Source organism: Gopherus flavomarginatus, chromosome 2 (assembly GCF_025201925.1).
Source record: "Gopherus flavomarginatus isolate rGopFla2 chromosome 2, rGopFla2.mat.asm, whole genome shotgun sequence".
Lineage (NCBI taxonomy): Eukaryota > Metazoa > Chordata > Testudines > Testudinidae > Gopherus > Gopherus flavomarginatus.
The window spans coordinates 117,241,132-117,253,488 of record NC_066618.1 but is presented as its reverse complement, the minus strand read 5'-3'; the positions used below and the strand labels follow the sequence as shown (position 1 = coordinate 117,253,488).

At 43.2% G+C, this 12,357-nt stretch overlaps 1 protein-coding gene across 3 annotated transcripts in view; it reads left to right on the top strand.

The window, feature by feature from the left end:
- Positions 1 to 12,357, top strand: part of TPPP (tubulin polymerization promoting protein) — a 126,777-nt gene that overhangs the window by 57,659 nt on the left and 56,761 nt on the right. The window lies entirely within an intron of this gene.

Below are 12,357 nucleotides of genomic sequence, written 5' to 3'. Positions count from 1 at the left end.
AGCCCCTGGCAATGAGCCTCCCAGCCTGGCTTGACAGACTTGGATTTGCAGGGCTTGGATAATCGTGCTAAAAATGGCTGTGTAGATAGAGCTTTGAAGTTGCAGCTCCAAGCTCACCCCTGTTTTTTAGGCTTCTGAGCCCGAGTTCCAGTCTAATCTGAAACATCTACGCCAGGGGTAGGCAACCTATGGCACACGTGCCGAAGGCAGCATGCGAGCTGATTTTCAGTGGTACTCACGCTGTCCAGCTCCTGGCCACAGATCCGGGGGGCTCTGCATTTTAATTTAATTTTAAATGAAGTTTTCGTAAACACTTTAAAAACCTTATTTACTTTACATACACAATAGTTTAGTTATATATTATAGACTTATAGAAAGAGACCTTCTAAAAACGTTAAAATGTATTACCGGCACACACAACCTTAAATTAAAGTGAATAAATGAAGACTCGGCACAGCACTTAAAAGGTTGCTGACCCCTGATCTACACAGTTATTTTTAGTGCAGTAGCGTGAGCCCCACCACGAACATGTCCGTCAATCTGGGCTGGGAGGCTCTCTACCACAGGCTGTGTAGACATACCTTCAGAGGAAAAAAACCACCTATTGAGCAACCAGTACTGCTTCCTGTAGCTCTCCTATCCAAATTCTAATTTAGCCAACAATTTTTATGCTGTGAATTTAACAAAAAAATTAAAAAAAATTTTTTTTTAATCTTCCACAAGCTAGAGTTTTTAAAAGGTGGTGTGTGTATGCAGGCCACTATTTCTGTCTGACTGTAATTCTTGCCTTCACCGGGGCCACCCAGAGGATTCAGGGGGCTTGTGGCAAAGCAATTTCGGAGGCTCCTTCCATAAAGAAAAAGTTGCAATATTATAGAATACTATATTCTCGTGGGGGCCCCTGCGGGGCCTGGAGCAAATTGCCCCACTTGCCCCCCCCCCTCCCATCTAGGTGGCTCTGGCCTCCACTACTTCATTGTTAGTCTCCTTCTTTGAGATTGAAATGACATTCATAAATTAAAAAAAAAAACATTTAAAGCCAGAAGGAACCATGATGATCATATAATCTGACGTCCTGTTTAATTTAGGCCAAAGAACTTCTCCCAGTAATCTCTGCATCAAACCCATAGCTTCTGTTTGAGCTTTGGATAGCTCTGAAAAAGAGTGTTCAGTCTTGACTTAGATTGCAAGTGATGGGGAATGTACCACATCCCTATGGAAGTTGTTTTCATGGTTAAATACTCACTGTTTAACAAATGTGCCCTATTTCTAGCGTTCATGTGTAATATTATTGTAGTCCAATACCTTCCAACTCTAGACTTCTGAATTAGTTAAACCAGTACTAACTTCTAATATAGACAGGTACAATTTACTTTGGGAAATTACCAGATTAAGCTGTACTGAAATCAGAACATGTTTTCCTCACAGCTTCCCCCTCCCCACCGCACCCATTTTCTTTTTACTTTTAGTACCTTTGCAGTAAACCTTTGAGTGTGTTTCTCAAGGCTGACGAAAACTGAATCTGTCTCACTCTGCTCTTCCTTTCCAGCCTGCTCCTTCTCTGTTTGTTTATATCTTGTCTAGAGGTGGAGAGGACAATAAGGAAGGATTCTTGAAGCTGAATTTCATATATAGGAAAAGAAGAGTGGAGGAAATACATTTACAACCGTGTCACAAGCATCTGGTTAAAAACTACTTTTCTACTTGTCCCTGTCATCCACTTCCAGCTTCTGGCAAACACCATCCTTTTAGTTTAGAGTTGTTGTTACTGTGTGTTAGTTATGGTGAGAGGACTCTTTTCCTTCTCTTTTTCCCCCAGGAGACTTGTCCTTTCCTGGCAGAATATGCTTAGTTTGCCGGGCTTCAAATGCTGCCTATCAGCTATACCAGTGAACAATGGACAGTCCAAGTGTGTCTGTTACCTGGGGGACTTTCACATCTCCCAGAAGTGCTCCTTTCGTACAGCCCTTAAGTCCAGAGCTAGGAAGAGCAGGGAGGTAAAGCTCAGGATGTTGATGATGGAACATTCCCTGGCCTCTGAGCCACATCAGGAGACCCCCCTCTGCCCCATACATCTGTCCCTGAACAGATCCAGTGGCCAGTCAATCTTGAGGAATGCTTCTCCTAAGAAAGGGAAGCCTTTGGAATACCCTACCAAGACTCACAAAAAGAGGAGCATGGACTCTGTATCTGAGGAGTCAGCCCCAAAAAAGACAAGGTCCCTAGTCTTCAAGGGTACGGTTGAGACCAAGGACACTTTCTCTCTGGTATCTGTGGGCCCACAAGGCCCCAGAGATCCAAGTAGAGGAAGCATGACTCTAATAAGGTGCCCGTACACGCCACTAGTAAGGAGAGTAAGCACAGGGTATCGTCAAGCTCGGCCCCGTCATCAGTACTGAAGCATCCCGCATTGGTTCTGTTGTGTGCTTTAACCCAGCCATTAATGCCAATGCAAGTAGCTCAGCTGGGGGTGCCTGTACAAGCGGTACCCTCAGTACCTAGTAAGTGTCTGACAAAGCTCATGGTTCCTTTAATTGTTACTGCTACTGTCAGCTCCTGTCATGGCAACCTCAGCTATGGTGTTGGTACTGGGGTTTTCTCTGGTAATGCAGGAGTTCTGATACTCCAGGGATCTCTTTGTCAGATGAACCAGAGTCTCTGTTGTTGTCATGGTACCAAGACCTTGGTCTCTGAGTTGGTACTCTGTAGCACAGGACTCTGTTTTCATTGGCTGTGCCCACAATGTGAGGATGTGGAGGAAGAATAGGACTCCCAGTCGGCCTCCTCGATTTCTGTTAGCGGTTCTCCTACATACCCCTTTGGGAATGCCCCTTCCACAGGATGATGGAGCCAACTCTCTATGCTATCTCTGCAATGGCCATATTGTGACCTGTGGGTTGCCTATTGGCAACAATTCAGTAGAACACCGGTACCATCCCTGTGGGGGACCAGGGTTTCACATCCTCCCTCTACCCTTTCACAGCAGGAGGAGATGTTTGAGGAGTTAGAGGCTAGTGTAGATGAGGAAATCATCCAGGAAACTCCCACAGACTGCTTGATATTTTGGAGTCACCAACACCCTCCAGAATTGCCCTACCTATTAATGAGGCTCACCTGCATCCAGCTAAGACTCCATGACAGATGCTGGCCACTATTCAACTAACATGCAAAAGAGCTTCCCTGAACAAGTGTGTAGGAAGACCCCTAGGAGGACACAGATTCATAACTGAGTGAGAGAAAAATTAATCCTCCATAGTCACTTATTTCTTTGTCTTTGCTGAGCCTGCCAACAAGGATGACAGTTAGTGCCGTTTGTGATGGTTAGCAAATTGGAATAGGTAGACAACAGTGACTGATGGATGCAAGGCCATGCATCTCACTGCACCATCCAATGTTCTAACAAAACCTCTTTGTTCTCATGCCCTCCATCTGCAAATATTGTAGTTCAAAATAATGTAGACTAATAAGAGAAGTAGTTGTGGAGTCAGTGGATGTATTTTTCTTAGGCTCTATGGATCCTATCATCAATAAAGATGGTAAATGCTAACATCATCAGCAAAGTGTGTCACAGAATAATGGTTTCTTGCAGCAAGCCAAAGCAATGAATCCGTGGAATGGTACCATGATGTGACGGCTGCTCATTGTGTCATTATTGAAAATCTGAGTTCTGATTGGTTTAGAAAACAGACTGGCTGTGTGCTTAATAATCAGAAGCAGATTATGTATACAAGTACAATGTCTTTAGATATACTTACCATTAAAGCACAACAGGCCACAGGGTAATGCCAGTTAATCCACAGTTTGGCTGCCTGCTGTGCGTAAGAGGAGTTGATTATATGGCATTACCCCACACTGTCCATTCAACCCTTTACCCTTGTTAACTGCACTTTTCACTAATAACTGAGCATGAAATTATGACACTGAGACCCAGAGTGATGTGCAGTGTGAGGCGTCCTAGCACGTGAGCAGTAGTGGCCAGAGGCATTTGACCTGTAGAGGACAGAGATGGGCAGATCGCTCCATGAGTGCTGGGGACAGCCATAGGATTGTGTCCAATATGTACTAAACCTTTAAAAAAAGGGCTGAGTATGTTCTCCTCCCCCAGTGCAGCCTCTTAGCTTTTGGCTCAGGACAGACAGTGCCTGAACTTGTCACTAGCCTGCCTGATCACTGTCTTTTAGAGTGCTGAGTGTTACCTTGCCATACTTGCTCCTCATGCTTGGAGAACATATCAGCCCCATTCTGGTTCCTTCCCATGTGGGTGCCCTGGGAAAGAGGCCCCTGTGCTCTTATCGCCTCATGTACCCAATTGTGACAGCAAACACATAGCCTTTCTTCCAGTGTGCATTCTCAGATTCACTATAATTTCAAATTGGATGGTGCCTGGATGCTGGGAGCATGCCTGATGCCTGAGGCACATGGCAGCTAGGAGGGGAGTGGTGTGGATAGGTAAGCGGGACAGGCATGCAGGATATCGGGTTGGGATATGGTTGAGGGAAGGCTTGGCAGCTGGGAGGATGTGATATATCGATTCAGGTTGATTACTCTGAAGAGTCTCTCTTTAAAAACGATTACTGCTTTCACCAGTCATGAATCACGATTTTTAGATCCATTTAAAGTATACCTCCTTTGAAGAGGCTATTTCCTTAAATTTTATCAAGTAAATAATCTTGGACCAGTTAGGAATTTAATTGAAGACACAGATTTCACTTAGTATAATCATAAATTCACCCTTTGAATTACAAATCACCTTTATCCATTACAGCTGGTAATGCCTCTGTAGTGGCTGCCCTTAAGCTTTTCCCCATGACACTCTGTGTGGAATCAGAGAGGAAGTATGAGTTGTCCTTTTCGAGCTCTAGAGCCGCAAGGGATGTTTTTAATATCTGTCTTAGGTACTTGATATATCAACCCTGTTTTACAAATGGGTAACTGAGGCACAAAGAGAATGAGTGACTTGCCCATGATCACACAGGAAGTCTGACAGAACAGGGAATTGAACCCAGGTTTCCCAAATCCTAGGTAGTTCTCTAACCACTGGACCATCCAGTTACTATCCACTTTTGCCTGTGATAGCCCCAGAATATACCATGCACGCTGTCATTCTGGCAGAGCTCTCTAGTGTAGCTACTCTAAGATGACAAGAGAGAGCTCTCCTGTTGATTTACTTAATCCACCCCTAATGAGCAGCGGTAGCTATGTTGGCAGGGAAAGCTCTCCCGCTGACATAACGCTATCCACACTGGCGCTTAGGTTGGTGTGACTTATGTCCCTCAGAGGGGTGGCTTATTCATGGGTGGTAGTATAGACATAGCCTTAGTGTTCCATAGCAGCAGTTACCTAACAATGCCTAGAGAAAGGAGGCTCCGAAACATTGAATCCATAGACATTTGTTAGTTACTAGAGCTGTGCACATTCCTGCTGACATCCTCAGCAATGCCACAGTGCTAGTGTCTGGGTATGCTTGTGTCTGCAATAGTAATAAAATAAACTCCCCAAACCATCTTTGTCTAATCTTCTGTTGCCAAAAGGAAAACACCGCTTGTGTAGGGAAAGCCCCTGGTGGGTCGGGCGGTTTGTTTACCTGCCGTGTCTGCAGGTCCGGCCGATCACGGCTCCCATTCAGGGGCGGCTCTAGGAATTTTGCCGCCCCAAGCACGGCAGGCAGGCTGTCTTCCGCAGCGTGCCTGCGGGAGGTCCTCCGAAGCCGTGGGACCAGCGGACCCTCCACAGGCAAGCCACTGAGGGCAGCCTGCCTGCCGCCCTCGCGGCGCCGGCAGAGCGGCCCCCGCGGCTTGCCGCCCTAAGCACGTGCTTGGCATGCTGGGGCCTGGAGCCGCCCCTGCTCCCACTGGCTGCAGTTCACTGCTCCAGGCCAATGGGGACTGAGGGAAGCGGCTGCCAGTACGTCCCTCGGCCTGCACCGCTTCCAGCAGCTCCCACTGGCCTGGAGCAGCGAACCACGGCCGCTGGGAGCCGCGATTGGCTGAACCCATGGACACGGCAGGTAAACAAACCGCCCAGCCCACCAGGGGCTTTCCCTGCACAAATGGCATCCCAAGTTTGGGAAACACTGCTTTACAAAAATGTGCTGGCGTTTCTTAACAGGGGAAATTAAGACACAAATAAAGGAGTTCAGAAGGCAGTGCAGAGATCATTTGTATTTCCAGATGACATGAAAAAGAAAAATAGATGCCCTGTATAAGTGAATCACATTTGGATGACATTCTTGTGTATCCAAGCCCATAATTAATTTTTTGTAAAACTTTTCCATCTAGTTAGTAAATGGTATCCGGTAAAGATAAGCAGAAAAGAGAAGGATGCAAGCTTTGATATTGTACCCATGTTGATTAAAAGGTGCTATTGATTACAATAAAGCAAACTGGGAAGGGAAATGGATCAGTTCAGCAGAAAAAGGATTTTCTGGGGCTTGCTGTTGTGAATCTAATGCTGGTGAACTGAGAGCTTTGAGCTCATAATTTTCTAGTTTGTAGGATGGTGTGTGTGTGTTTTTTTGTTTTTTTGTTGTTGTTGTTGTGCGTTTGAAATCTGAATCTAATGGGTAACGTAGAAAAGAATAAATTTTAGGGAACAAAATCTGTTCTGCTTGAGGAGATTTTACTATCAGTCCAGCAGATATGGTAGCTTCGAGGAACTAGGAATGTTAAAGAACCAAGCGGAGGTTCACTGTTGACTGGGGTTAAGGATGGAGGTCTGCATGTAGGATTTTGGTTGTATCCTATGCACCTGATTCTCCATTTCTTTGCACTTTGAAGTGATTTACTGTTATGTAAAATGGATGCAAATGCTGCTGAAGAAGGTTACAGAATGAGATTTCGCTTCAAACTAATAAAATTATTTTTAAAAGTGAAAAGTAGAGCTAATAAAATTCCCCATAAATTAACATTAAAAATTAACTTTTTTCATTTTTTGCCAAAAAAAAATTCAAAATGAATTTTTTAGAAATAAGAAACTTCATTTCAAGTTTTAATTCCCTTTCTTACTTTTTTTAATTTCAAAAGTTGTGGGAAAATTCACACTTCTAAAGATTATTTTTATTCATCCTCTTTTTTTTTTCTTTAGTGGAAAAGTTGTGTGTATGTGTATGCTTATGTGTGAAGTCTCTCAAAATACAAAGGACAAGAGAAAGTAACACTCTTCTCCCTTCCCCTTCCCATTTGGAAATTAATTTTAAAAAACAGTGTGGGAAATTTTGCACAGTTTTAAAAAATTTTCATTGCAACATTTTATATGAAACTGTAAATTAGTAAAATCACTTCTTTTCTTTTTCCTGAGGTGGAGGAAAATTTTTTTCAACAGAACTGTTTGACGAGCCCTAGTACAGAGAAACATATTGATTCAGTGAGTTGGAGGAGCCTGGAAAGCTTGCTGAAATATTTCCAGGAGGGGTGTTAGCGAAAAGCAAATTTATAAACTAATTTGCAACATGAAATAGCACTTAAAAAAGTTAATTAAGGATTGCATACAAAGCTTTCTCTTCTGGTTTGGTGAGAATCTCCTATTTATTAAACTCCAACATTAGAAAGAAATTGTCAAATTAGAAGGTCTTTAGAGAAGAACAACGAAGATTCTTGATGAATTGAGAGGGACTGAGTTATGAGGAAAGAAGAAAAAGCAGAGCTGTATGTATTTAGCTCAAGAGATTACTGAAGAGGGGATGATTAGACATTTCAGGATGTATTATTTTATCAAGGATGGTATGTAAATTGGTGACACTGCCCAGACCTCCAAAGAAAAAACCTTCTGTGAATTTTATCAGATTTGAAAGTTGGATTGGGATTAATGGATACTATATAGCAGATCAGATGGAGGGAAATAAATACTTCATCGTTGATAACCATGTTGGATGATATTCCTGAATCTATCCAAAGGTGAACAGGTAACGTTTTCAGGCTCTGTGATGAACATCCCCCCTTTTTTTATTTAGGTTTATGTGAAGTTAGGTGGTGGTTTTGTCTAAGGTTGGATTTGTGGCTTTTTGTCCCATTATTTAAAGGTGGTAAAGACCTTGATAAACGCATGTGCAAATCTGAGCGGGATTCCTATTAAGTGATTAAGAAGATGGCAATCTGCTTGTTGCTCACATTAGGAAATGGAAGCACTAGTACTAGTTGAGAATGCATTGTGGTGTGTGTTCAGTCTGATAGCTGATGGGATTTTGACAAAAACAACCAAAGCATTCTGTTCCAGTAGGTCAGTTTTTACTAGTATGACCATAAATGGCTTGAGTCTATAAGATTCAGTTGCATTTTAGTGAGTAGTTTTATCATAAAGAGAAACCGAATTGTTGATGATACAAATTTACATAAGCAGACGAGGGGGAAGTGTCAGATCTTCTTCCAAACTTGCATCTCCCTTTCATCATATCTTAAAACAATTCTTAGTAATCAACAAAAGAAATCATCTAGTCATATTTACAAGACGTGATTGCCAGTTTTGGGGAGAAACTGCATTTTGTAGTAATTGCTACTGCAGATACCTACATACTAATCCACCCATCTCCACAGAAGAATGGCGTGGGAGAAATGTAATTTGTTAGGAGAATTACACTTCATATCATGATGAGTATGATGAAGGAATTGGTGGTGGTTAAAGCAAAATGCACACAATGCAAAATTAGCTTGGTCCCAGTTTCTGCCAAAACAATTGTGTCTGACTTATTGGCTGTCCTCCAGCCCAGTCAAGAAGGTCTGTAGAAAGGCTCCAGAGCAGCCAATTAAAGAAGTTAATTTGCTCTCACCCTGTCACACTACTTACAAGAAGTCAGTGCTCTATGCTTTGATTTTTAAGTCTGTTTTTAGAGTTTGACCTCCTAACCCCTTTGGCTCCATCCCCTAATCACAACTTGATCACTTTAAACAAAGCCATTTTGCCTGGGTTGAATCATTCTGCTTAGAATTCGATACTTTATTCTAAAGCCAACAGCACAGATGTCCAGCCACAACACACAGGTCAGTCATTGGTTGGCTTTTGTCTAGTTCTAGGGATAATAAATATTAACATTGAAAGGTGTGGTGAAGGAGGACCATATGGAGTGAGAGGGCAATCTGAATTTCTTCTGTTTTGGGGTTGCTTTGTGTTTCTGCTGGGGAGAAAAAAAAAGTAAATTCACAGCTTCAACAACTGCTCAGGGTAGGAGGATTGCCTGTGAAGAATGGGGTTTCTTTAGAGGCGAGGAGTTCAACAGCAGTGAAGCAGCTATAAACTTAGAAGTGGAATGATTTTATTATAAAAACATGTCTGAGCCATCTTATGTACAAGGCACTTTTCATTTTATCAGTTTCACTTTGTGCTTTGTATATGTCGTGGCATTTGTTTTTTAAAAGTGTGTTCATCTGCATTTGTCAGTGCTGAGGTAATAAGATGATGGTCTGAAGCGTTAGGATACATTTACCCAAATGCTTTCTTGTGTAATAATATCAAATATTGTGTCACTTCCTGCATATGGTTGCTGCAGAACTGCTTTTAATCCTAGAAAAACATGGTCACATTTACTGAAGAGCACAGCTTCCCCGGGACAGTGCAGGAAATTCAAATTGATATTTTTGGTGGCTAACTATCCCTTTGCCAACTTGGTGGTGTTGAGTTTCTCTTTATAACTTAACTTAATTTTACTTTCTTCATTTCCTTTAAAGTATAATGTGTGCTTGATTTGTCTTTCCAACAAAATAACTTATGGAAAAAAAAATTCTGGCTCTAATTCTGTTCAGCTTCCGCATGTTGGTCCCTTTGGAAATCAATGGGGCTACTTGGGTGAATAAAAGTAACAGGACTTGACTTGAATAGTATTATTGTATATGTGCCTTCCCTCCTGGGATGTTATGTAAATGATTTACTTCTCCCAACGCTTCAGATGGTTTGGCTTCACTGCAAAGTGAAGGTGTGATTGTAGCGTGGGCAGCCACACCCATGCTAGCTTTAATGTAGCTAGCACAGGTAACAGTTGTAGTGAAGAAGGGGCTTCATGGACTTCAATGTGGGCTAGCAACCAAAGTATGTATCCGGAATCCCTGACTGGCTTGTGTTTGGGTCGTTAGCCTAAGTACAAGCCCATACCACCATATGTTCGCTACTATTGCTACCCGTTCTAGCTACATTAAAGCTAACTGGTGTGTCTCCCTGTGCTACACACATTGCCGTGTAGACATACCCTCAGAGGGTAGGTCATTTGCCCACTTTACAAGTAGGTAAAGAGGCACAGAGTTTTAGTGATCTAGCCAGGGTCACAAGGAGTGAAATTGATCTGTGGTACAGAAAGTCAGAATGAGGTCCTCTGCAACATTTCATGCCTGCATTGGGGCCGTGTGATGGCGATACCACTGCAGCAGCCAGACGAGAGCACCTGTCTACCTTCTCCACCCCCTGTGGAAGGGGTTTCTGCACTAGCCCTGCACAGCCTGATATAGATTCAGTTTATGCAGACCCACTGAACCCAACATTCTGCATGATTGGGAAGCTCTGTGGTTGCCACTTTGGTCCTCTAGGTTGGATTAGTACCTGCAGGGGAAGCTTCCTGGAAATCTATATGGTCTGGTCCTCGTGTTGCAGGTGGGGGGAGTTAACCTGCCTGGGCTGCCTGTGTTCCACATAGGGATGTTAATAGCGTGTAAAAAACCTAACACTAACTGATTAAAATTATATTGGTTAAACGTTTTTAATCAGGGAACTTGGGTGTGTGTGTGGGGGGGGTGCTGCAGCATTCCCACATTTTACATGGGGCCCTGCCACTGGCTCTGCACTTGGGGATCCCCACCACCGGCCCCACGCCTTAGGTTCTGCTGCCACCCAGCATCCTGGCATGGGCTATAACCATTGCGCTTTAAAATAGCTCTGTAACAAAACAATCTGATGCCCATATGCTTCAGCTGCAAGATAAGCAATGACAATTAGGAGAGGATATCTTACCACTACTTTCCACTTTAAAATGTGCAACCGTCTTCTCTAAACTCCCCTCAGAAGCGAAGCTCCTGTCGAAAATGGAAAAGTCGCTGATTCCAAGGCTGCTGTTTGTCACTCTCTGGGGCATTGCATGAAACCCAACGATCCTGCCATAACTGCTAAACCTGTACTTATTGCCTCCTTGTTAGATCCATGCCATAAACATGTGGTTTCTTTCACCTGTTGTCCAGATCGCTGCTAAATCAATGCTTCTGCAACTTGCATTGATGTTAGAAATAGAAGAACCTCCGCGTACCAAGGCTGAACCAAGAAGTGCTGAACTGGATGAGCCAATAAAGCCAAGGCCGAAAAAAATGTGTGAAACTTAGAAAAGTGCTATAGTGATGCTTTTCAGTGAAGATTACACCAAAAGGAGAATGAGAAGAATGCAGTAGAAAACAAACTGGAAAATTACTTCAGAGTGCCCTGTCCTGCATTGGAATGCAGTCCATTGGAGTGGTGAAAGGTCAATACACAGTGTTTTCCAAGGCTTGGAAAACTGGCGAAGAGTTACCTGTGCATTCCAGGACCTTCTGTGTCTGCAGAACGTGTGCTTTCCAACGTTGGCCTTACTATTAATGAGCTGCGCACAAGACTGACACTAGAACATGTAAACATGTTAATTTTTCTTAAAAAATAAATAAATCAGAGTTGAAATTCTAATCAGACTTCTTGTGGTTTTAGACAGCTCAGGGATATTTATGTAAAAAGTTAAACAAAAAAGTGGGTTTTAGTTTTACACATGAGACGGTTTGTTTTTGTTGTTCATAAAGGCACTTGACAAAGATAATATATATGTGCGGTAGATTCAGTGTGAACCAGTGGTGCTGGGATATTTTTAGTAGTGGGGTTGCTGAAAGCCAGCCCCTTACTATTGTCCTTCCCACCCAGCTGGGGCTCGGAGCAGAGTCATGTCTCCAGAAGGGAGAACATGGAAAGGAGTGGAGCCTGGATTCAAAGCTAGGGGCGGGCAGGGGCCGGGAGCACAGGGTTAGATGTTTTATTGCAATGATTTTTACTCATATCCACAGTATTAACTGCTTGCTGTATTTGGGGCGGTAAAACAAGACATATTGGTAAGACCATTTTCACCTTCCAAAAGGAGATCACAAGATCGATTTCCTGCCGTTACAAGATGAAGACTCTGGTCACGTGTGCTTTTTAGTTTCTTTAAAAACCATGCAAGATAAGATCCCATACACTTCACCAGTAAGTAATATATCTGAATTGACAATATAGATATTATAACATATAAAGAATCCAGTAGGGCAGGCAGCAGAGCCCTGGGGCCAGCAGCCAGGATACCGGATGACAGCAGAGTCCCAGGCATGGAGGCAACAAAGTCCTGGGCACTGGGCGGTAGCCGGGACCCTGGGTGCCTGGGGCCAGCAGCGGAAC